The sequence below is a fragment of the Bos grunniens genome, chromosome 4 (assembly GCF_055505025.1).
Source record: "Bos grunniens cultivar Pamir isolate PY7600 chromosome 4, Bosgru_T2T1.0, whole genome shotgun sequence".
In the NCBI taxonomy this organism is placed as follows: domain Eukaryota; kingdom Metazoa; phylum Chordata; class Mammalia; order Artiodactyla; family Bovidae; genus Bos; species Bos grunniens.
The window spans coordinates 22,501-45,000 of record NC_141168.1 but is presented as its reverse complement, the minus strand read 5'-3'; the positions used below and the strand labels follow the sequence as shown (position 1 = coordinate 45,000).

The following is a 22,500-nucleotide window of genomic DNA, read 5'->3' as shown; positions in this document are numbered from 1 at the left end:
CGTCGGCACTTGGCCTCCGGGGGGCGGGCCGGCCCGGTCGACCAGCCGGCCCGTCGGCACTTGGCCTCCGGAGGGCGGGCCGAGCCCGGTCGACCAGCCGGCCCGGCGGCACTTGGCCTCCGGAGGGCGGGCCGGCCCGGTCGACCAGCCGGCCCGTCGGCACTTGGCCTCCGGAGGGCGGGCCGAGCCCGGTCGACCAGCCGGCCCGGCGGCACTTGGCCTCCGGAGGGCGGGCCGAGCCCGGTCGACCAGCCGGCCCGTCGGCACTTGGCCTCCGGGGGGCGGGCCGGCCCGGTCGACCAGCCGGCCCGTCGGCACTTGGCCTCCGGAGGGCGGGCCGAGCCCGGTCGACCAGCCGGCCCGTCGGCACTTGGCCTCCGGGGGGCGGGCCGGCCCGGTCGACCAGCCGGCCCGTCGGCACTTGGCCTCCGGAGGGCGGGCCGAGCCCGGTCGACCAGCCGGCCCGGCGGCACTTGGCCTCTTCCTGGTCAGCTCTCGGATCGATGTGGTCTTACGGGCTCGAGTTGGCCCCGGCGGGCTGAGCCGCCAGATGGACCCGCTCTCTGACGTTTGCATTTTCTTTCCAGATGAATCGAGCTGGTTGGTTGAGGTTATGTGTGTGATGAGTGTGTGCTTTTGCCTTTTGTTTCATCGCCACAATACGAGTGCGCATTTCTAACGTGAAGGTCTTTATTTGTCATGCTGAACGTTGTTTTTGCTGAAAGAGTTCGGGGACGGGGACGGGGACGGGGACGGGGACGGGGACGGGGTCACAAAAGGGGTTTCTCCTGGCACACCCAAGGAGTGGTGACAGGAGCGGGGAAGATGGCGAGTTATTTTTCGGGGCGGGAGGTCGCGCCGCCTGACGTTGGCCTGAGGTCCCTCTCGCCTGGGAGTGCATTCCGCTGCCCCGTGGGTGGGGTGGTCGAGAATCCTTCCCCTCCCCCCCGCCTGTCCCCGCTCCCCGCGTCCGTCGTACCTCGCCCAGGGACGTCCTCGAGAAGTGTCGGCGTGTCCTCTTTTCCTGTCCGCGTCGCTGACTGAGCGGAGAAACTGCGCCCTAGGATGGGCCCCGTCTTGGCAACGAGTCCCTGCTGGTCTCCCTCGGAGCTTCTAGGCTGCGGCCGGCTCTCCGGACAGCGGGTTGGTTGTCGGGCGCCACCTGCCTGTCGGTCGCTTTTTTTAGAGGGTCCTGCAGGGGGGGCGGGAGGACCACGGATGGAGCAGGCAGGCGGGGCCGGCGAACTCTTGAATGCCCTGGGGCTGTGGAAGGAGGCTGTGGGGGGAGGGGAGGGGCACCTTGGGCCACAGGTCAACGGGGCGGGATGGGTTTAGCCCCCTTGGGCTTTTTTAGGTTTGGATTGGAACTCTCGTGTGGGGAAACTTGATCCATTTTGGAGGACAGCTATTTTGAACCCAAGGGAGCTGACTTCCTTCTTTGGGGCCTTGTCTCCCCCTTGGCATGTGGGGGCTTTTCCGTCTCCCGCCAAGGATTTCAAACGACAGAGCACGCGGATCCACTTGCTCCAGTCAGGTTCAGGGGCAGAGCGCGAGGATTCAAAGCTGGCTTGGGGACAGCAAGTCGCGCCCCTCGCCCCCCGCCGCCAGCTCAGAACACCCCCCTGTCTGCCTGCCAAAAGACCAAGTGCGGGCTGGTGGTGGCAGAGTCACCTGTCACGGACGGGAGTGGTCTGGATCGCGGAGGTGATGAACGCGCTCAGGAAACACAAGCGAATGATGCGGGATATCCATCCATGCACGTTTCTCTGTCTCCGCCCGCCCGCACACCACACCCCCCACGTGCATACCCACACACACACACTGCGTCCTCCTTGGCGCCTGGCTGCGTCTCTCTGTCTCTGCCCGCACCACCTGCAGGCACACACCACACACACACCCACACACCCCCCCACCCCCACACGGCGTGCACACACGCATCCCCCCTCCCCACACAGCCCATAAACACCCCGCCCCCCACACGCACACCCCCGCCCCCCACACCACACACACACACACACACACACACACACACACACACACACACACACACACACTGCGTTGTCCTTTGCCTGGCTGTGTCTCTCGGCCTCTGTCTCTGCCCCCGCACCCACCCATGCCGCCCACACCACACACACCCCCCCCCCCCCCCCACACACACACGCAGGGCCCTTCACACCACACCCACCCACCCACCCACACACACACGCAGGGCCCTTCACACCACACCCACCCACCCACACACACACACAGAGCGTTGTCCTTTGCCTGGCTGTGACGCTCTGCCTCTCTGCCCACACACCACATGCATTCCCCCCCGCCCCCCCCCCACCCACCCACCCACACGCACGGCCCTACACATCACATCGGCCACACACCACCCACCCCCACCACCCCCTCCCCGCCCCCCCAACACACACACTGCGTTGTCCTTTGCCTGGCTGTGTCTCTCGGCCTCTGTCTCTGCCCCCGCACCCACAGGCGGACGCCACACGCACACACCCATGCCGCCCACACGGCCCCCCGTGGCAGCTATACACAACACACTCACACCACACACCTACCCCCTCCCCCCATACACACACACACACACACCCCCACACACCCCCCCACCCCCACACGGCGTGCACACACGCATCCCCCCCCACACACACACACAGCCCATAAACACCCCGCCCCCCACACGCACACCCTCTCCCCCACCACACACACGCAGGGCCCTACACACCACACACACACACACACACACACTGCATTGTCCTTTGCCTGGCTGTGACGCTCTGCCTCTGCCCACACACCACATGCATGCCCACACGCACGCGCGCGCGCGCGCACACACACACACACACTCTCACACCCCGCCCCGCCACCCCACACCACACACACCTCCCCCGCCCCGCCCCCCGCCCCCACACACACACTTTGTTGTCCTTTGCCTGGCTGTGTCTCTCGGCCTCTGTCTCTGCCCCTGCACCCACAGGTGCACGCCACACACACACACCCATGCCGCCCACACCACACACACACACCCCGCCCACACGCAGGGCCCTTCACACCACACCCACACACCCACCCACACACACACAGCGTTGTCCTTTGCCTGGCTGTCTCTCTCGGCCTCTGTCTCTGCCGCCCCGCACCCACAGGCGCACCCCACACGCACACACCCATGCGGCCCACACGCGCCCTCGTGGCACCTATACACAACAAACCCACACCACACACCAACCCCCCCCCCCCACCCCAAAACACTCACACGGCCACACACACCACCCACGCACTACCACCTGAGCATGCCACAACGCCACACACTGCCTCGCCCCCCCCCCCCCCAACACACAGACACCCGGCCCACACCACACACATACGCACGCCCACGCGCGCACACACACACACACACACACACACACACAGCGTTGTCCTATGCCTGGATGTGACGCTCTGCCTCTGCCCACACACCACATGCATGCCCACACGCACGCGCGCGCGCACACACACACACACACTCTCACACCCCGCCCCGCCACCCCCACACCACACACACCTCCCCCCCACCTGGCCACACACACACACACCTCCCCCCCCCCCGGCCCCGCCCCGCCCCCCCCCCCCCACACACACTTTGTTGTCCTTTGCCTGGCTGTGTCTCTTGGCCTCTGTCTCTGACCCCGCCCCCCCAGACCCGCATCCACAGGCGCACGCCACACGCACACACCCATGCCGCCCACACCACACACACAGCCCGCCCACACACACGCAGGGCCCTTCACACCGGCCACACACCACCCACCCCCACCACCCCCTCCCCGCCCCCCCAACACACACACTGCGTTGTCCTTTGCCTGGCTGTGTCTCTCGGCCTCTGTCTCTGCCCCCGCACCCACAGGCGGACGCCACACGCACACACCCATGCCGCCCACACGGCCCCCCGTGGCAGCTATACACAACACACTCACACCACACACCTACCCCCCCCGCCCCATACACACACACACACACACACACACACACACACAGGGCCGCACACTCTCCACCCACGGAACACCACCTGGGCATGTCACAGACACGCCACACATGCCTCACCCCCCCCCCACCCCGCCCCACTCTGTGTGTTCCTGTCCCCTCTTTTTCTCCTTCCTTCCTCTGTCGTCGTCCCTCTGCCTCTCGCTCCCCTCCCTCCACCTTCACAGGACAGAGTGCCTTTAAGATGAGTCTGCCTGTTGTAAATACACCCTGGACATGATGATTGCTACAGTCTGACCTGTCGCGCCTGTAACCTGGGGTGGCGGGGGGTTGTCAAACGTCCTTGGTACGCTAGGGATAGCTTTCTCTGTGGAAGGTGGAAGCCTCCCTTCCGTCCCTCACTGAAGCCAGGCAAACCGACCACAACTCAAAGCAATGGTGTTTGCCACGTGGGGCATACCTTCCATGGTCTTTACTGATGGACACGCTTCACCCAAAGCTCTTGCAAAGTTCTTCAGAACTGTCAGTCTTCCAGTCACCCGCCACCATCAGGCGAGGTGTAGAGAACCGATGGAAAAACTGGAGGAATGACTTCCTCCATGGGGTTGGATGAACTGAGGAACAGGAGGCTGAAGTGGATGCCTGACTTCTTGAGGAAAAGAGGATGGGGGGGGGGGGGGGGGGGCTGGGGCGGGGGGAGGAAGGGCAGGACGGTCCACTTAGGAGGGCTGGTTGCACATGGACACATAAACTGTACATCCAAAGAATCCACAAGCACCTACTATATACTATGCCAGCACGGGAAAGTAGACGTATGATGTTGCATGAACCTCTCCAAGGGAAAAGACTGAACACCTGAAACGAACACGACTTTGGAAACCCACCCTGGGCTTCATTTCTGCCGTGAGGGTGCTGTCGTGTGCATATCTGAGGGGATGGATATGTCTCCCGGCCATCTTCATTCCAGCTTGTGCTTCATCCAGCCCAGCGCTCCTCATGATGTGTACTCAGCGTGTACATTCAGTAAGCAGGGTGACGATAGACAGCCTTGATGGACTCCTTTCCCTTATTTGGAACCAGCCTGTTGGGTTCTACGTCTAGTTTTCACTGTTGCTTCCTGACCTGCAGAAATACAGAGTCCTCTTTTTTTTTTTTTTTTTTTTTTTAATTCCCTAACCTGAGTGAAAAGCGAGAGAGACAGAGAGAAGACAGATGGAGGGACGGGCGGGCGGACAGGCAGGCAGGCAGGCAGGCAGGAAAAAGAAAGAAAGAAAGAAAGAAAGAAAGAAAGAGAGAAAGAAAGAAAGAAAATAATGAAAGGACCTACCGTTCCACCTGTTGCTTTCCAGATACAAAGGGAAAAACAAAGGACCGAAAAGGACACGAGGTTTAAAATGGGAATTTGGAAAGATGGACATCCCCTTGGTCGCTTCATACAGCACCCCTCTCAGCAGAAGGGAATCGTCTCTCTTTTTCTCTCGACCTGGTCCTTCCAGACTTCAGAAACTCTCCGTGGAGGATTCTTATCTCCTTGGCCAGAGTGATTGCCACACGTTCCTTAGGGGCCCAGAGGATGTTTCCGTGAAACGGGGGTACACACTTCCGGATAGGAGAGTCGTGTCCTATATATGTGTGTGTGTGTGTGTGTGTGTGTGTGTGTGTGTGTGTGTGTGTGTGTGTGTGTGTTGCTTTGCGTGTGGTTCTTCACCCGAGAGGGGGACTGGAGCCTGAAGTGTTCCGAGCTGCCTCCGTTATCAAACAACCCTCTCTCGGGGGGGAGGGACCAACGTCCCATGTTCTCTTGCCCTTCTGACGGAGAACTCAAAAGGCCCTGTGCCTGAAGCCCTGCGGATGGAAGCTAGAGGACTTGGTGAATGTTTCTGACGGAGCTTCCCTGGTGGCTCACACGGTCAAGAGTCTGCCTGCGATGCAGGAGACCCGGGTTCCATCCCCGGGCCAGGAAGGCCTCCTGGAGAAGGACATGGCAACCCGCTCCAGGGCCCGACCCTGACGTCTAAAAATCAGCCTCCTAGACTGCCTCTCCCTCTGCCGACTGGTTTCTCGAATCCGCTCCAGGGATGAACCTGTGTGTTTCCTTGGTTTCCCTACAAGTGCCTCTGAGGGAAAAAAAAACACACACACACACACAAAACCTGATGGCTTGCACCCCAGGCCTGCTTTCCCGCACCCGTCCATCGACATCACGGCCTCCTGAGAGGAGATACGATCACTGTTTCCCTGAACGGAGGATCTGTGCTCAGAAACTCTTGCCATGACACGGAGGCCCCTACGAACTAACCTATTTCGTCCCTCCCTCCTCCTTCCCTCCTTCCTTCCTTCCTTCCTTCCTTCTGGATTTTTTTTTTTTTTTTCCTTTCTTTTTCTCTCACGTCCATGCACACGCACACGCACACGCGCCGTCTCTCATGTACACGCGTACATGCACGCACTCACACACACAGTCACCAGCTCAGCTTTTCATGGGTTCCAGGCAAGTGTCAAGAGGAGGGAAAACTGGTGGGGTCCGGAGTAGGCCGCCGTCCCCACCCCACCCCACCCCACCCCACCCCACCCCACCCCACCCCACCCCACTGCACGTGAACCTCCGTGCCCTGTGGAGTGTTTTGGAGTCAAGTGACTTAAGAGCCGGCCAGCGCCAGAGGAACGCTCTGCCCCTCCCTCCTTTTCTGTCCCTCTGAAGGCAGGCAGGGAGGAAAACCTCCTCCCACGGAGGGGAAGATGTCAAGGGACGGTGGCTGTTTCCACGCACGTCCGTGATCCTCACACGCGTGAGCGGGGTTTCCTGGGTTACCAAAAGGAGGAGACTCCTTTGGCCTGACACGAGGCGAATCTGTCCCTCGGCCTCCCTCCCCACCCCCCAGCCCCCTTCCTCCGCGCGGTGCCGAAGGGGCCGTCTCAAGGTGGAGACATGGAATGGCTGGGTGGGGCGGATCACCATTCAATAGAGAGAAGCTCGAGGCGAAGTCAGAGGCTCTGACTTGACTGGAAAGCTTTCTGCATTTGAATGAAGCTATCCGGCGAGGCCCTGCAGGGGGAGGGTGGGGGAAGGTGGGGGTGGGGCCCACAGACAATAGCCCCTGCCTGCAGGGCCTGCTGGCCTGCCGGCCTGCCGGCCTGCCGGCCTGCCGGGCTGAGGGGGCCCTTTGGCGGCGGCGGCGGCGGCGGCGGCGGCGGCGGCGGGGCCACGACCCCGACTCCTGCAACTCGATCCCTTCAAGGAAACTTCTGGGGTGACTCCTGTCCAGGGAATACATCCAGATGGGCCTGTTTCTGAAAAACGCCCGAGTCACAGTTGTGACAGGTTCTCTGGATCTCTTGACACATGGATTGACCTGCACCCTCCCATCCTGTCAGACCCTTTGGACACGCTTGAAGAGGTCTTTGGCCTCGGCCAGAAAACAAGCCGAGATAAACAAATACGTTTTTTGTCTGTGTTTTTGAACAGGGCGGAAAATGATGCGTGGCCGTGGATTGGAGAGAAACCTACGCCTCTCACACGCCTGAAGGCAGGAAGTTCTCAGGGGGACGGAACCTGCCTTCACTTCTCAGGGGGACTGGGACGGTCCCCTCGCCTCGCGCGCCGCCCCCCCCCGCCCCCCCCCCCCCCGACCCCGACCCTTAGCCCAGCCCCCCCACTCCCGTCTCCCTAACCTCACACTCCCCCACCCCACCCCCATCCCGGCCACCGAGGGGGGCCCGGGGAGGGATGGCTGTCTCAGCCCCGGTTCTGAGATGTCACTTGTGAAACCGCTCTAGGCCGAGATGCCAGATGGCCGCCCTGCCGCTTGGTGTCCGTCTCCATCACCCATGCCCGAAAGGCACGTGAGATCACGGACAGCACATCAGATCAGATCAGATCAGATCAGTCGCTCAGTCGTGTCCGACTCTTGGTGACCCCATGAAGCGCGGCACGCCAGGCCTCCCTGTCCATCACCAACTCCCGGAGTTCACTGAGACTCACGTCCATGGAGTCAGTGATGCCATCCAGCCATCTCCTCCTCTGTCGTCCCCTTCTCCTCCTGCCCCCAATCCCTCCCAGCATCAGAGTCTTTTCCAATGAGTCAACTCTTCGCATGAGGTGGCCAAAGGACTGGAGTTTCAGCTTTCGCATCAGTCCTTCCGAAGAAATCCCTGGGTTGGTCGCCTTCAGAATGGACTGGTTGGATCTCCTTGCGGTCCAAGGGACCCTCAGGAGTCTTCTCCAACACCACCATTCTCTCAAAAGCATCCATTCTTTCGGCGCTCAGCCTTCTTCGCGGTCCAACGCTCACATCCATACATGACCACAGGAAAAACCGTAGCCTTGACTGGACGAACCTTTGTTGGCAAAGGAATGTCTCTGCTTTGGAATATGCTATCTAGGTGGGTCATCACTTTCCTTCCAAGGAGTAAGCGTCTTTTAAGTTCATGGCTGCAGTCACCATCTGCAGTGATTTTGGAGCCCAGAAAAATAAAGTCTGACACCGTGTCCACTGGTTCCCCATCTATTTCCCATGAAGTGATGGGACCGGATGCCGTGATCTTCGTTTTCTGAATGTGGAGCTTTAAGCCCACTTTTTCACTCTCCTCTTTCACTGTCATCAAGAGGCTCTTGAGTTCCTCTTCACTTTCTGCCATGAGGGTGGTGTCATCTGCACATCCGAGGTGATTGATAGTTCTCCCGGCAATCTTGGTTCCAGCGTGTGTGTCTTCCAGTCCAGCGTTTCTCATGATGTTCTCTGCGTATACGTTAAATACACAGGGTGACGATAGACAGCCTTGACGAGCTCCTTCTCCTATTTGGAACCAGTCTGTGGTTCCATGTCCAGTTCGAACTGTTGCTTCCTGACCTGCGTACAGATTTCTCAAGAGGCGGGTCAGGTGGTCTGGTATTCCCATCTCTTCCAGAATTTTCCACAGTTTACTGTGATCCACACCGTCAAAGGCTTTGGCATAGTCAAGAAAGCAGAAATAGATGCTTTTCTGGAACTCTCTTGCTTTTTCCATGATCCAGCGGAGGTTGGCAATCGGATCTCTGGTTCCTCTGCCTTTTCGAAAACCAGCTTGCACATCAGGAAGTTCACGGTGCACATATTGCTGAAGCCTGGCTTGGAGAATTTTGAGCATGACTCTACTAGCGTGTGAGATGAGTGCAAGTGTGCGGTCGTGTGAGCATTCTTTGGCATTGCCTTTCTTTGGGATCGGAATGAAAACGGACCTTTTCCAGTCCTGTGGCCACTGCTGAGTTTTCCAAATGTGCTGGCATATTGAGTGCAGCACTTTCACCGCATCATCTTTCAGGATTTGGAAGAGCTCCACTGGCATTCCATCACCTCCACTAGCTTTGTTCGTAGTGAGGCTTTCTAAGGCCCACTTGACTTCACATTCCAGGATGTCTGGCTCTAGGTCAGGGATCACACCATCGTGATTATCTGGGTCGTGAAGATCGTTTTTGTAAGGGTCTTCTGTGTATTCTTGCCATCTCTTCTGAATATCTTCTGCTTCTGTTGGGTCCATACCATTTCTGTCCTGTATCGAGCCCATCTTTGCATGAAATGTTCCTTTGGTATCTCTGAGTTTCTGGAAGAGATCCCTAGTCTATCCCATTCTGTGCTTTTCCTCTATGTCTTTGCATTGATCGCTGAAGAAGGCTTTCTTATCTCTTCTTGCTATTCTTTGGAACTCTGCATTCAGATGTGTGTATCTTTCCTTTTCTCCTCTGTTTTCGCTTCTCTTCTCCTCACAGCTATGTGTAAGGCCTCCCCAGACAGCCATTTTGCTTTGTGGCATTTCTTTTCCATGGGGATGGTCTTGATCCCTGTCTCCTGTTCAATGTCACGAACCTCATTCCACAGTTCACACGGACAGCACGTAGCGCGCCCAGAACACACAACAGGATCCTCCTGAACCCAGAACGGCGATTGTGATGGATCCACGTGGAGGGCGTCGATATCCCCACCTGATGCGTGAATAGGAGTCACACAGACTCGATGGGTTTGAGCTTGGATGGGGTGCCCTATCCGGAGAGATCACGTGGGTCAGAAAGCACACACGGAACAGAACAAAACCAAAGACCACAGCCAAGTCGAGGGAGGGCTGAACCCGAGGACCTCACCGGTCCCGTGGCATCACGTGCCGTACACGGCCTCTCTCGATGGCCGAGAGGGACGTGGAATGTATGTGTCCCCGTCTTGGTGTGTCGTGCCCGAAACCGCGCCACGGAGAGGGATCGTGTCTGATGCTCATCATCGCTCCAAAGATACATACACCGGGTCTCTTTAGAAAACGATGGAAGGATATCTTTGAATGCCAAAGGGTGTGACGTGGGAAAGACACATCCAAGTGGAATCAGCGTGGCCGAGAGAGCTCCCCCAAATAGAGAGGGGAGGCCATCGAGGAAGAGGTCCGTGTGTCTCAGTCTGGATGGAATGTCCACTTGGAGCACTGACTGGGTCCCAGAGGCCTCCAGATCATCTAAGGAAACAGTGTTCCCGAAATTCAAGATACCTCTCACACCCTCCCCTTTCCCTAAATACCTTGTGACCGTCTACCCTGGAAGAAGAAACATGTCCCTTGTTGCATGACAGCAAATCCTAATTGCTCTCAGCTGGCTTGACAACCTCACGAGGTTCAGCTTTCTAGGCCCCTGACTCTTTCCTGTGGAACATTCCCTGGGTTTTATTGAAATCTGTGTCCCTGCATGGCAATATCTAAGACCCTCCCCCCCCCCACCCCCCACCCCCCCCACACACACAATAAAGCTTTCTTTTCTTTTTTCTTTCTTTCCTTTTTTTTTTTTTGGCGTGCAGCCAATACTGACCATTCATTGAAAGATAATAAAACTAGGTGATGTTATGTGTGTCATGTCCCGGTGTATTGAAATAGAATGTTCTTCGTTAAGGACATACAACATCCTCTGTTCTAACGTGTACAGAATGGTGACTTGATGCACCTGTCTGTTGCAAAAGAATCATTCATGACCACCCAAGCGGTAGCTCATAGCTTGACCACAACCCATACATGCCATGACTGTATGCGAAAGAAAGTGAAGTCACTCAGTCGTGCTGGACTCTTTGCGACCCCACGGACTGTAGCCTACCAGGCTCCTCCGTCCATGGAATTTTCCAGGCAAGACTACTGGAGTGGGTTGCCGTGTCCTTCTTCCATTGTACGGGAAGTGAATGCGTCATGTCCACGGTCATGGCGACTTTCGAATAGGATAATGCTGCTGCTGCTGCTGCTGCTGCTGCTGCTGCTGCGTCGCTTCCGTCGTGTCCGAATCTGTGCGACCCCGTAGACGGTAGCCCGCCGGGCACCCCCGTCCCTGGGGTTCTCCAGGCAAGAACACTGCGGTGGGTTGCCATGTCCTTCTCCAAGGCGTGAAAGGGAAAACGGGAAGGGAAGTCGCTCCGTCGTGTCCGACTCTGTGCGACAACGTGGACTGCGGCCTACCGGGCTCCTACCGGGCTCCTCCGTCCACGGGATTTTCCGGGCAAGAGGACTGGAGTGGGGTGCCGTTGCCTTCTCCGAATATGAGACGACGATAATACCAATACTATTCTTTAGAATCACCGTGCTCTTTGTGACGTAGACAGTATATATGTACCTTATCCGTGAAGTTCCCCCGCCCGCCGTTACATCGGCATCTTCCCATGTCTCCCTCCCCCAGCCGCTCTGTGATGATCGTTTTCATTGTTTTAGGTGGCCTTGCATGGCATGTCAGTGACAGGAGAAACTCTTTTTCTTTCTCTACCTGACTTCTTCATTGGGCATCACTCCCTAAGTCCCATCCATGCGATCACGATGTAAGACTGTGTTCATTCCTGGGGCTACCTGGGACACCTAGATCTCCCTATCGATCGATCTCTACCTGGATCGTGTATCTTCTTGATCTAGTCTTCCCTTGATGGACACTTGGGCTGGGTCCCCATCTTGACTCTCGTGAATGGATGCTGCGATGGACCTGGGGGTGCAGGCCTCTCTCTGCGAGTTTCAGGTTTTATTTTCTTTCGAGGTCTACCCAGAAGTGAGATGGTTGGCAGGATCCATCCTCTCTCCACCGAGACTCGTGTCTAAGTCCTTCTGAGGTGATCCGGTTGCTGCTGCTGCGGCTGCCGCTAAGTCGCTTCCGTCGTGTCCGACTCTGTGCGACCCCACAGCCGGCAGCCCGCCAGGCTCCCCCCCTGTCCCTGGGATTCTCCAGGCGAGAACACTGGAGTGGGTTGCCACGGCCTTCTCCGATGCGTGGAAGGGAAAAGGGAAAGGGAAGTCGCTCGGTCGTGTTCGACTCTTCCCGACCCCGTGGACCGTGGCCTACCGGGCTCCTCCGCCCATGGGAGTTTCCAGGCGAGAGGACTGGAGTGGGTTGCCGTGGCCTTCTCCGGTGATCCGGGGAGCGATCCGTGCTTTCCCAATAGACGCCGTTTGAATCCACGCGACTGCGTACGTCTTAGGGAATACGGCGACGACGACGACGACGACCCAAACGCTCCCGTGAGCACCGTGGAACCGGAGGGTGTGTCCTCGGGATGATTCCCCGGTGCCAGCTTTCCACGGCTCGTACGCGTCCACGAGCCCCCCTGCGGTCGGCATGTCATTCGATAGACACGGAACCACGGTTGTCACGGACCGGGGTTGCCTAGGTGCCAGTCGATCCCCAGATGAGTGGAGGGATGACAGAGTCCTTAGGGAACAGAGCGGAGACCCAGAGAATGATTTCCACGAGACGAGGGCGGTGAGACGAGAAGAACGACGGGAAGTGGTGCCCGGGGAGCCAGACATGGTCGAACAGGAAAGAAAACGTGTCAGACGAGACGAGAGGGGAGAAGGATTCCGAGTCAGTGGAGCGGCACGGGGGAGACAGGCCGAGAAGATGCGAGCGGATGCTGGGGGCACGGCACACCTGGACCCGTGAGCGCGCAGGGAGCCGAGAGGGATGGCCGACCATCGCCTGCAGGTCCGCGTGGGCCGATCTCCAGGGCCCGGACTGTGAGGGACTTCGTGAGAACAGTCACGCTCACGGTGCCCACGGGTCACGTCTCCACGGTGCTCTCGGCACTGTACGGAGAGCTCCCCGCGCTGCCCATGGCACAGTGAGCTAGGGTTTCTTTATGTGTATCGACAGAAGATTCAGGGAGCTTCCCGAGTGACGGGACTAGGTATTGGCCGCTCGCGTCCGATCTCAGGCAGGCCGTCTCGCTCGACGATCATTGGACGTATTTGATGTCTGTGGGGGCGTGCTCTGTGTGTCTTCGTGGCCGTGCAAGCTGTTCTCTCTCTGTGGAGAGAGGGGGTCGCTCTACGGTCGTGTGTCTGGGCTTCTCGTGGCTGTGGTTCCTCTTGGGGGGCAGGGGCGCCGGGGCACGTGGGCTTCAGTGGCTGCTGGGTGTGGGCTCAACACTCGCAGCGGCCAGGATCTGGAGCACAGACTCCATCACCGAGGCGTATGGGTAGCGTGTGGGCTCTTCCCGGACCGGGGGCGAAACCCACGTCTCCTGCATGGGCACGGGATCGTTGACCACGGGGCCCCCGGGGAAGCCCCAGTCCCGAACTCAAGACGGATCTCTTGACGTCACCGCTTTTTCTTGGAGAGGTTCGAAACGATCGGGCCAGGGAGAAGGACACAACCTGGACGTCCTTTCGATGGGATCCCTGAGTCCAGGAGGAGCCGTGCAGACGCCGATAAGGGAGGAAGGGGATGATTTTGCCTTTTTGTAAGGTGAGGATTGGACTCGCAGTCCACACTCCTGTTCCCACCGCTCCCCTCCGGGAACTGGAGTTCGAATCTAGGTGGGCCTCTGAGCACACACCTGGCCGGGCTCCATCATGCCGGGTTGACCTTCGGTGCTCACACACCGGCACGCTTGCTGCCTCTCGACGTGTCCTAGAGAAGAAGACATCGGATTCCGTATCAGATCAGCTTCTTTGATGAGCGACGGCACGACAGCCACAGCAAGTGGGATGGATACACACAAACGTTGGTTTCTTTTGGACTATGAGCCCACCTCTGTTCGTGTGTGTGTGTGTGTGTGTGTGTGAGAGAGAGAGAGAGAGAGAGAGAGAGAGAGAGAGAGAGAGAGAGAGAGAGAGAGATGCCTTGGTGGTTCTAAAGCAAGAAGCACTGAGGAGTGAAGACATTCTCGAACGCACATATTTTCCTTCATTTCAGTCGTGATGGTCCAATGAGTTGGAGGACGACGTGGACTGTTTCGGGGTAGATGAGTTTAGAAGGCTGTGAAGGGACTTCCCTGCCTGGTGGTCCAGTGGTGAAGAATCCACCTGCCGATGAGGCAGGGGACAGGGTGTTTTCGATCGATCCCTGATCCGGGAAGATGCCGCCGGGCTCCGGGCAGGTTCGATATGAACCTACAGAATGGACGGACAGTGCCAGGCGTGAAGGCGAGGGCAGGCAGACGGGGGACTCTGGACGAGGATGACGGACACGGACGGACACGGACGCCTCCGTTGTAGGTGGGCTGTGGCCGGCCGGCACGCTCCTCTGGGGCAGGATGTTCCTAGGACCGTTGGGGAGCGTGCCCGTGCGCGCCCGTGGGAGGAGCAGGGGACCGAAGGGAACTCTCTGTCCTCTCTGCTCCACGGGGCCCGCGGCACCCTAATCGGCTCCAAGAGAGGATGCCTCCGATGGAGAGACAAACCCACACGTGAGGGACCCTCCCTTCGGGTTCACTTGGACTCGGAAAGCGTGACGGTCAGGTTCACTCAATGCTCTGGATGTCTGTGCTTCCCGAGATCCCGGCCTACTCACGGGAAGGACCCGCGGAGCCGGATGAGATCTCCCTCTGCACGGCGGCGGCGGCTCCAGGGTGCACACGTTTCAGTGGCTACGGCTTGTGGACATCGATCGCACCGAGAGCCTAACCCCCGGTGTGCCAGACGCCTGTGTCCACGATGGGTGAACAGTTCTAAGTGTGGGAAGCCCCACACTTGCCACTGCCTGTCCGATCTGCAGGGACTCGGCGAAGCACAAACGTGCCCGGTCTCCTGACCGATCGATCCCCTTTTCGGAGCCAGCCTGGTGCGTGATCTCTTTTCCAGGCCGCAGGCACACACTGGCGCTGGGGAGCTGTGTTCCTGTTCCTCCTCCTCCTCCTCCTCCTCCTCCTCCTCTCTGCCCCCACCCTTCCCCCCACACGCAGGCTCCCCCACCCCGCCTGGCCCCGGCCCGTCCGGGTCTCCCCCACCCGCGGAAAAGGCCAGGAAAAACATGGTCCCTGAACGACGCAGCTGAGAAACAGTGCAAGTCCACTCGGATGCGGTTAGGAGACACCTGAGCATACCTAGGCCAACACTGCCACCGTGTGGGGTGAGAGGCCAGCGCGAGGGGAGCTCGACAGTTCAGAGGAGGGGGAAGAGGAGCAGGAGGGAGAGAGGGGGGGTGGGCGGGGGGCTTGGGGTGGAGTGGGGGGGGGTGGGTGGGGGGGGGGGGAGGGACAGGCTGAAGCTGTCTCAGGGCGATGACGTGGATGAAAACGTTCCCCTTCGGAAGGGCGCTCCAAAGAGATCGTGGCGGCGGGACCTGGAGAGCACAAAGGGCTTCGTTTTGGAGGCTGATCTTCAAGCTGGGAGTGGGGGGGGGGTGGGGTGGGGGAGGGGAATCATCCAGACAGAGGAAAGACACCAGGCCGAGAAGGCAAGAGAGATTCTTTACACAAGTGAATCGGATGCTTTTCTGTCCATGTGTTCCCTAATCACACCATCACGGAAATCCAGCCAGCCAGCCAGCCACCCACCATCGTTTCGCTCCTTTCCTGTTCTCTACATTTTGAACGGCGAGTGAGGGAGAGAGTCTTTCAATGGTTTGAGAGGAGTTTGGAATGTCGTGGGACCATGGTACTTTTCAGCCATGGATGAACGTGACGGCTTCTTTTGTCCGCTTCGGCGTTCAGGGTTATCCCCAACTCCCCCTGCCGAGTGAGGCCTGTGTGTCGCTGTGTGCTGGAGGACACCGTGCTGTCCCCATCTTGATCTTGGACTGAACAAAACCACCGTTGGCAGTGTGTTCGGTTGCTTGGCTTCGTTTCCTTTCCCTATGGCACTCACCTGACCGTCCTGTCCACTCTTGGGATCTTTCATCTCCTCCTCCCCCTCAAGGCAATCGGGTCCTTTTCTTTCTCCTCCTCCTGCTCCTCCTCCTCCTCCTCCTCCTCCTCACCCTAGTTTCTCCCCCCCCCCCCCCCCCACACACACACACACAAGTCCCACTCTTCTCAAACGGACGTCTAACTGACTGCCAACGTTTACTTTTGCCTTCTTTCCTTCCTTCCTTCCTTCCTTCCTTCCTTCCTTCCTTCCTTCTTCCTTTCCTTTTTCTTTGGGGGGGGGGTCGTTCCCCCCTTTAATTTTCAGCTGTACAGACGATGTTTTAGTGTAGCACATGACACAGCCATCACCAGGATACATCTAGTTAGTGACTGTCCGTCACCACCTGGTGTCACGGCAAATGACATTTGGTGTGATGACGTGCCCGTGACTCATGTATTTCATAAGTGGAAGGTTGCACCACTTCGTCTGTCTCCCTCGCCAGGGGCACTCACTCACTCTCTCCTCACCCCCGCCCCCCCGCCCCGCCCCCCCCGCCCCGGTGTGTTCCTTTGTAGTATGTCTGAGCCTGTTTCTGTTTGGTTCGGTTCTGTTCACCGTGTATGGTTTGGTAGGTTCTGCATGGAAACGACTGATCTGAGGTATTTCATGTAGCATAATACCCTCTAAAGGTCTCTCCAGGTTCCTGCAGACTGTGAGATTTCATTCCCTTCTGGTGGTTGAGTCCCATTCCTCTGTGTGTGTGTGTGTGTCTGTCTGCATGCGCGTGAGCACGCGTGCACGTGAATAGATCCAGGCATAGGCACACAGACAGAGTTCTATCATGATGTGTGTACGGAAGTCGACCTAGGTATAGGGGTCGATCCCACACATGCACACATCCGTATCTTCTTTGTCCCTTCCCTCCGTGGGCACCCTGTGGAGTTGCTGGGTTGGGTCGAATGGGGGAATCTTTGGGGGAGTGTACATCGCAGGACTCTTTTCCCTAGGGATGTGGTTTCTCTGTCTGTGAGGCGCCAGGGGATGAGATCGGATCTCTCTGAGTCCGCCCACAGTTTTCTCAGCTGCAGAAAAAACGCGTTCGATCCATCAGGAGCCACTGTCCTCTGATGGTTCGAACTTGCTGTCGTGATTGCGATTCCCGGCTCCTGGGCCTTTCCCCTCCGAATGAGAAGGATCATTGTCCAGGGAAACGCCCCGGGGTGGGGTGCTTCCGTGAGCCCGCCCCCACCCCCAGGAGCCCCAGCTCAGCCCAGCCCAGCCCAGCCCAGCCCTGCCGTGGATGTGTGTTCTACCTTGTGCTTCTGGGTGTCTGCCTGTTCCACCTTTCTTTGGAAGGAAGGGGTCTGTTCGGGCCTCCTGCCCACTTCGCTCATCGGGGGTTGTTTCCCTTTTGGAGGTTGAGGTGTCTGACGCCTTGATCGGTGTTGGACAGAAAAGCCCCTTTTGCAATATGCTTGTGCTTTCCCCGGACAGACAGACAGACAGACAGACAGACACACACACACACACACACACACACACACACACACACACACACACGGATGTGTGTTTCCGCCCGGGTATGTACGTGTGTGTCTGTGAGTATATATATGTACGAATGTACACCCATAGATACACACACCACACACGCGCGCACGTAGACATCCACGCAGACACATGGGTATACATGCACACATACACTGATGCACATGTACATGTACGTATACACACGCGCGTTTGCGTATGCGTATACATGTGTGTGCATCTATGCACATCGATCTGTGTATAGGCACTCTAGATGCACACGGGCACCTGTACATACGTACATGCGTGCACGTCTACGTATACATACACACGTGTGTATGTAGGCACAGATTCTCGCGTGCGTCTGTGTGGACGTACATACGCTCTCTGTAGACGTCTGCGTCTGCGTCCGTACGTATGTATACGTGTGTACATACACGTGTGCACATACACACGCAGATATGTGTGTCTATGCAAGCATGCACGTACGGGTACGCATAGACGTGCATCCACACCTGTGCGCAGACATCACACGTATACACACTATACGTGCATCTAGATGCGTTGACACGTCCGCGTGTATGTGTGTGTGTGTGCCTATGTATCCCGACGTCTCTGCACATGTGAGCATGTGTGTTCACGCCTGTGTCTATCCGTGTACGTATGTGTATAGATGCCTCTGCGTATATACACGCAAGCATACACGCACACTAGAAACGCCTAGGCATACACGTGCGCACACAGACACGTGCGTGTACGTGAGCATGCCCTTCGTACGTGTGTGTTTATACGCCTGCGTGCACGTATATATAGACGCGATGACGTGTGCGTATACATATGTACACGTGTATACGCACATGTGTATGCGTTCTCCCTCTCCCTCTCCCTCTCCCTCTCCCTCTCCCTCTCCCTCTCCCTCTCCCTCTCCTCTCTCTCTCTGACTTTTAAGCTGCCAGGACAGTTCCACGAGTTGACTTTCCTGCCTGGTGGTTTTGTCTCGTTTCGTTTCTGAGCTACGTGAAAAAGTTATGTATTCATTGAGGTGGCTGTTGTCACGGGACCCGGGGTTTATTTAGTGGATCCCTATGGACTCCGTCCTCCTCACCAGCACGCCCCTCAATACCACCCCCCCACACCCTCCCCGCAACCCCCCAACCCCCCACCCCCCACCCCCCGCAGCCCTGCCACCCCAGACCTCCCAGGCCGTCCGCCTTTCCGCTGTTTGTGGCCAGTGGTGTTGAAATCCATGTTCTCCTGACCTCTAGTGCACTTTCCCCACCCACCCGCGCATGCTTGTGTGTGTCGTCTCTGGACTTTGTCACGGTGTCTCTACCCAGGTTGAGTTTTGTTTTCTCTTCTTGGGGGTCCGAGTGTCTCCTTCTTTTCCTTTCTTACTCCTAGGCTTGTGTGTCTGTGTCCGTGTCTGCTTTCGAAAGTCCGGCTTTGTTCTCCCAGCAGCGCTTGCCTGGTTTCGCTTTGCCGGTCCCTCCCTCCCTCCCTCCCTCCCTCCCTCCTTCCCTCCTTTTCTCCCTCCCTCCCTCCCGCCCCTCTCTTTCGGGGGGCCGGGGGCCGGGGGTTCCTGGGATGTCACTGGTGCCCCCTCTCTCCGCCCACCCCGCCCCGAGCCCCCGCCGCCCGCCCGCGTCTCCGTGGAATGTCCCCCCACCACCCTGGAATCGCGTGGGGGGGGGGGGGGGGGGATCGCGGCTCTTTCGTGGCAGCCTCCAGGGGAGAGATCTCCCGGCTCCTCTCCCTTCCTCTGCGGCCGGGGTCGCGTCGCGTCGCGTCGCGTCGCTCGGCGGCGGAGGCTCCGGGCCGAGCTCGGGCGTTTGGGCGGCCGGCGCTGCGGCGTCCCCGGCGGCCGGCGACAGCGACCCGTCCTCGGGACGTTCGAGCCGGTTGTCGGGAGCCACCTGGCGGCCGCTTGTATATTGTCCCTCCCCCTCCGGAGCTTCGGCGAGCCCTTCAGGAGGGTTGTGACTCAGCCGCCGGGCCCGAGGCAGAGCTCTCAGACACCGGCTATGCTGGCGGCGACAGTCCCGGTGGCGCCGAGGCCTAGGGACGTCCTGCTGTCGCCGGAGATTGGTTCTCTAGGTTTCTGAGGAGGGTGATCGTCGCGGCGCTCCGGGGCCGGGCTCTGCGGTGGCCGGACCGGGTCGACCAGCATCTCCCCGTGCCCCTGTGGCCGCGGAGAAGGACCGGCCGGACCCTCCCTGGGCCGGGCCGCCGCGGTGGGCAGGGAGAGGGTCTTCCCTGCCCGGAGCGCCTGGACTCGGGCTCGGCGGTCCGGACTCCTCCTGGGCCGCCCTCAGGAGCGTGTGCTTCGCCCTCGGCCCCGCTCCGGAGGTGGGGACCCGCCCGCCGGAGTCGTGAGGGTTGACGGGGAGAGGCGGGCGCGTGTGCGGCCGCCCCCCCCCCCCCCAACCCGTGGGGTCCGGTCGCCCGAGGCGTCTCCTGGCACACATGCTGTTTCTTTTTCAAAGTCCCGATGGGTCCGGAGACGTGGATGGACCGGACCCTGCTTCCGCGGGTGGCCGGGGAGGGCGCGCCCGACCCTTCAGCGTGCCTTCGTGGGTCTCGGTCGTCGGATGCGACTTTGTCTCACCCCTCCCCACCTCCCTGAACCCAGGTCAGGAGGTGGGGACCGGCTCGGGCCGTCCTGGGTGCCCCATCTAGGACGGTCTGGGTCCCGCCCGGGCGCGGTCCCTGGTCGGGGCCCGCTCGTCTCGTTGGAGGCGCCTCGCTGACGGTTCTTCCTTCTTGTTTCTTGATGCTCATCGAAGCCAAATCCCCGTTCGGAGACTCCGACGGACCGGTACCCCTACCCGTGTGGGCGAAGCGGGAGAGGGCGCCCCCGGCCAGCTCCCTCTCCCTTGGTGGGTGTCCGCGCCCCCACTTTGGCCATCGCGCGCCCCCTCCCCCTGCTCCCCTTCCCCCGGTCGACCAGATGACTCCCCCCCCCCCCGCCCCCCCCCCCCCCGCCCCCCCCCCCCCGCCACGAGAGCTCCGGGCCTGGTGTTTATGGGGTAGCGCTGGGGACAGGTGGCCGGGCCAAGGTTCCGGGGGTCCTCCATGCGAGTCGTGGATGGGCCCCGCTGTCGGCTGCTGTCATTTCGTCGCCCTTAATGGGCCTTTTTTACCACCAGGTAAGTGCTGACACGGTCTGCTTCGGTGTCTGCCGCCGAGGAAACTTTGGGTCTCTGGGTGTACGCGGGGCTCTGGGCCTTCGGGCCGCCAGCTCTGGTCCCCGGTTCGGCCCTTGCCGCTGGAGCCGCCCGCCTGGGCCTGTGCGCCGGCTCCTGTGTGGTGTTGTCTGGCTGACCCGACTCGTGGTGCCACCTCCGGTCTCTGGGCGACCCGAGGGCGGCGGGGCGAGGCGCCGTGGGTCTTCTACCCTGTGCGCTCCCCGCTGCGGGCACCCGGTGAAGGCTGAGATGCGGCCCCCGCCCTGTGGGCTCCGTGCCACGTGTCAGGCGTTCTCGAACCTCCTGGGGTCGTGGGCCGCTCTCGCCTGAGGCGAGGTGGGGGGCGGAGGTTGCCGGTGAGGCTTAAAGCGGGCCCCTCTGGTGACTGTCCTCGCCGTGCCTTCCCCCCGCTCCACCTTGGCTCATCCGATCGATGTGGTGTGGTCGTGCTCTCCCGGGCCGGGCCTAAGCCGTGCCAGACGAGGGACAGGTGTTCCCGGTGAACGTGTCTGCTCTTCTCGGTCTGTCCGCGGGGCCCCTCGCCTGACTTTTTCCCCCTGGCCGTCGGGGAGGGGGAGGAAGGCGGGGGCTGGGTTGCGGCCTCTGGCCCTGACCTTCGGTCTCCTGTCCCCCGCCTCGGGTGGCGTCAGTGGGGGCCGTGGGTCTTCTGACACAGCAGATGCTCTCGCTTCGCCTTCCCGGCGTGTGCTCCGCGAGCGGCCCTCCCCGCGGTGGGGAGGGCTGTACCGCTGCTGCGCTGTGCCCCCCCGCGTGGGTGCGCGAGCGTGCCTCGTTGGATCCTCGGTGGTGCTCCTGGAGCGCTCCAGGTCGTCGCTCAGGTGCCTGAGGCCGAGCGGTGGTGTCGTTTCCCTTAACCCCGGTGTCCTCCTCGGGTCCCCACCGCGGTGGTGTGTGTGTGTCCCGTGAGTGGGCTCTCTTTTGGGGGGGGTCGAGGCGGTAGGAGAGGCGTGCCTGTTCCCCTCGTCGTCGAGGCTGACGGGTGAGGCCTTGCAGGGGACGGGACGCGGGGCTCTGCGCTGGCCCCGGCCGCGCAGACGCTCCTGTGTCGGTGGTCCGCCTACCTGTACCGCAGACCCCTCCCACCCCAGCTGAGGACTGGTGGCTCGTGGAGCGCCTCCGTGGGCCCGAAGGAGAGAGACGATCCGGGTGAGGGGCGGCGAGCCCTCGGTGAGAAAGCCTTCTCTAGCGATCCGAGAGGGAGCCTTGGGGTATCGGACCCCCCAGCTGCTGCCCCTCCCGAGTGCGCAGTGGCCGCCGTGGAGGCTGCCAAGAGCGCGTGGGCAGAACATCCCGCCCCCCACCTCCCCCCTGGGGGCGGTGGGGCGGGGGCGGGTGCGCCGGCCCCGCGGTGGGGCCGTGTGCCGCTCGTTGCCTACCGCGGCCCGCGCCTCCCCCCTTCGAGTTGGGGGAGGGTCCCGCTGGGCCCCGCCGGGCGTCCGGCAGGTGGGGGGGACCGGAGCGTGCGTGCGTCGCGTGTGCGCGCGGTCGGCCCCCGCGGTGTGGTGAGCCTTGGGGCAAAGGGGGGAAGGTGTTGGGGGCGCGACGTCCGGTCGGCCCCGGCTTCCCCAGCCCCGCAGCTGTGGTGCGGGAGAGCCTATCGCGCCCGTCCTCTCCCCACGAGCCGCAGCCGGTGGCGGCGTGCGGTCACGGTCGGGGCCGCCTCGCTCGAGAGCGTGATCCCCAGGATGTCGAGCCTCGGGGTGGCAGACTGAGATCGGAAGACGGATCTGTCGAGGACGGATGGCGGAAGATGGGTTCGGGCGGCTCG

General features: G+C 60.2%; 2 long non-coding RNA genes across 3 annotated transcripts in view; both read left to right on the top strand.

Moving 5' to 3' along the window:
* Window positions 1-8,449, top strand: part of LOC147373337 (uncharacterized) — a 24,295-nt gene extending 15,846 nt beyond the window's left edge. The window contains exons 2-3 of one of the 2 annotated variants that reach the window (XR_015161809.1): window positions 7,427-7,487; window positions 7,738-8,449. This is a non-coding gene — a long non-coding RNA (uncharacterized LOC147373337). Of the gene's footprint in view, window positions 1-7,390; window positions 7,488-7,737 lie in introns of those variants that run through there. The other variant, XR_015161808.1, reaches the window with a different exon arrangement.
* Window positions 8,450-18,810: 10,361 nt separating this feature from the next.
* LOC147373333 (uncharacterized) overlaps window positions 18,811-22,500 on the top strand; it is a 24,295-nt gene continuing 20,605 nt past the window's right edge. Inside the window, exon 1 of the long non-coding RNA XR_015161807.1 lies at window positions 18,811-18,863. This is a non-coding gene — a long non-coding RNA (uncharacterized LOC147373333). The remainder of the gene's footprint in view (window positions 18,864-22,500) is intronic.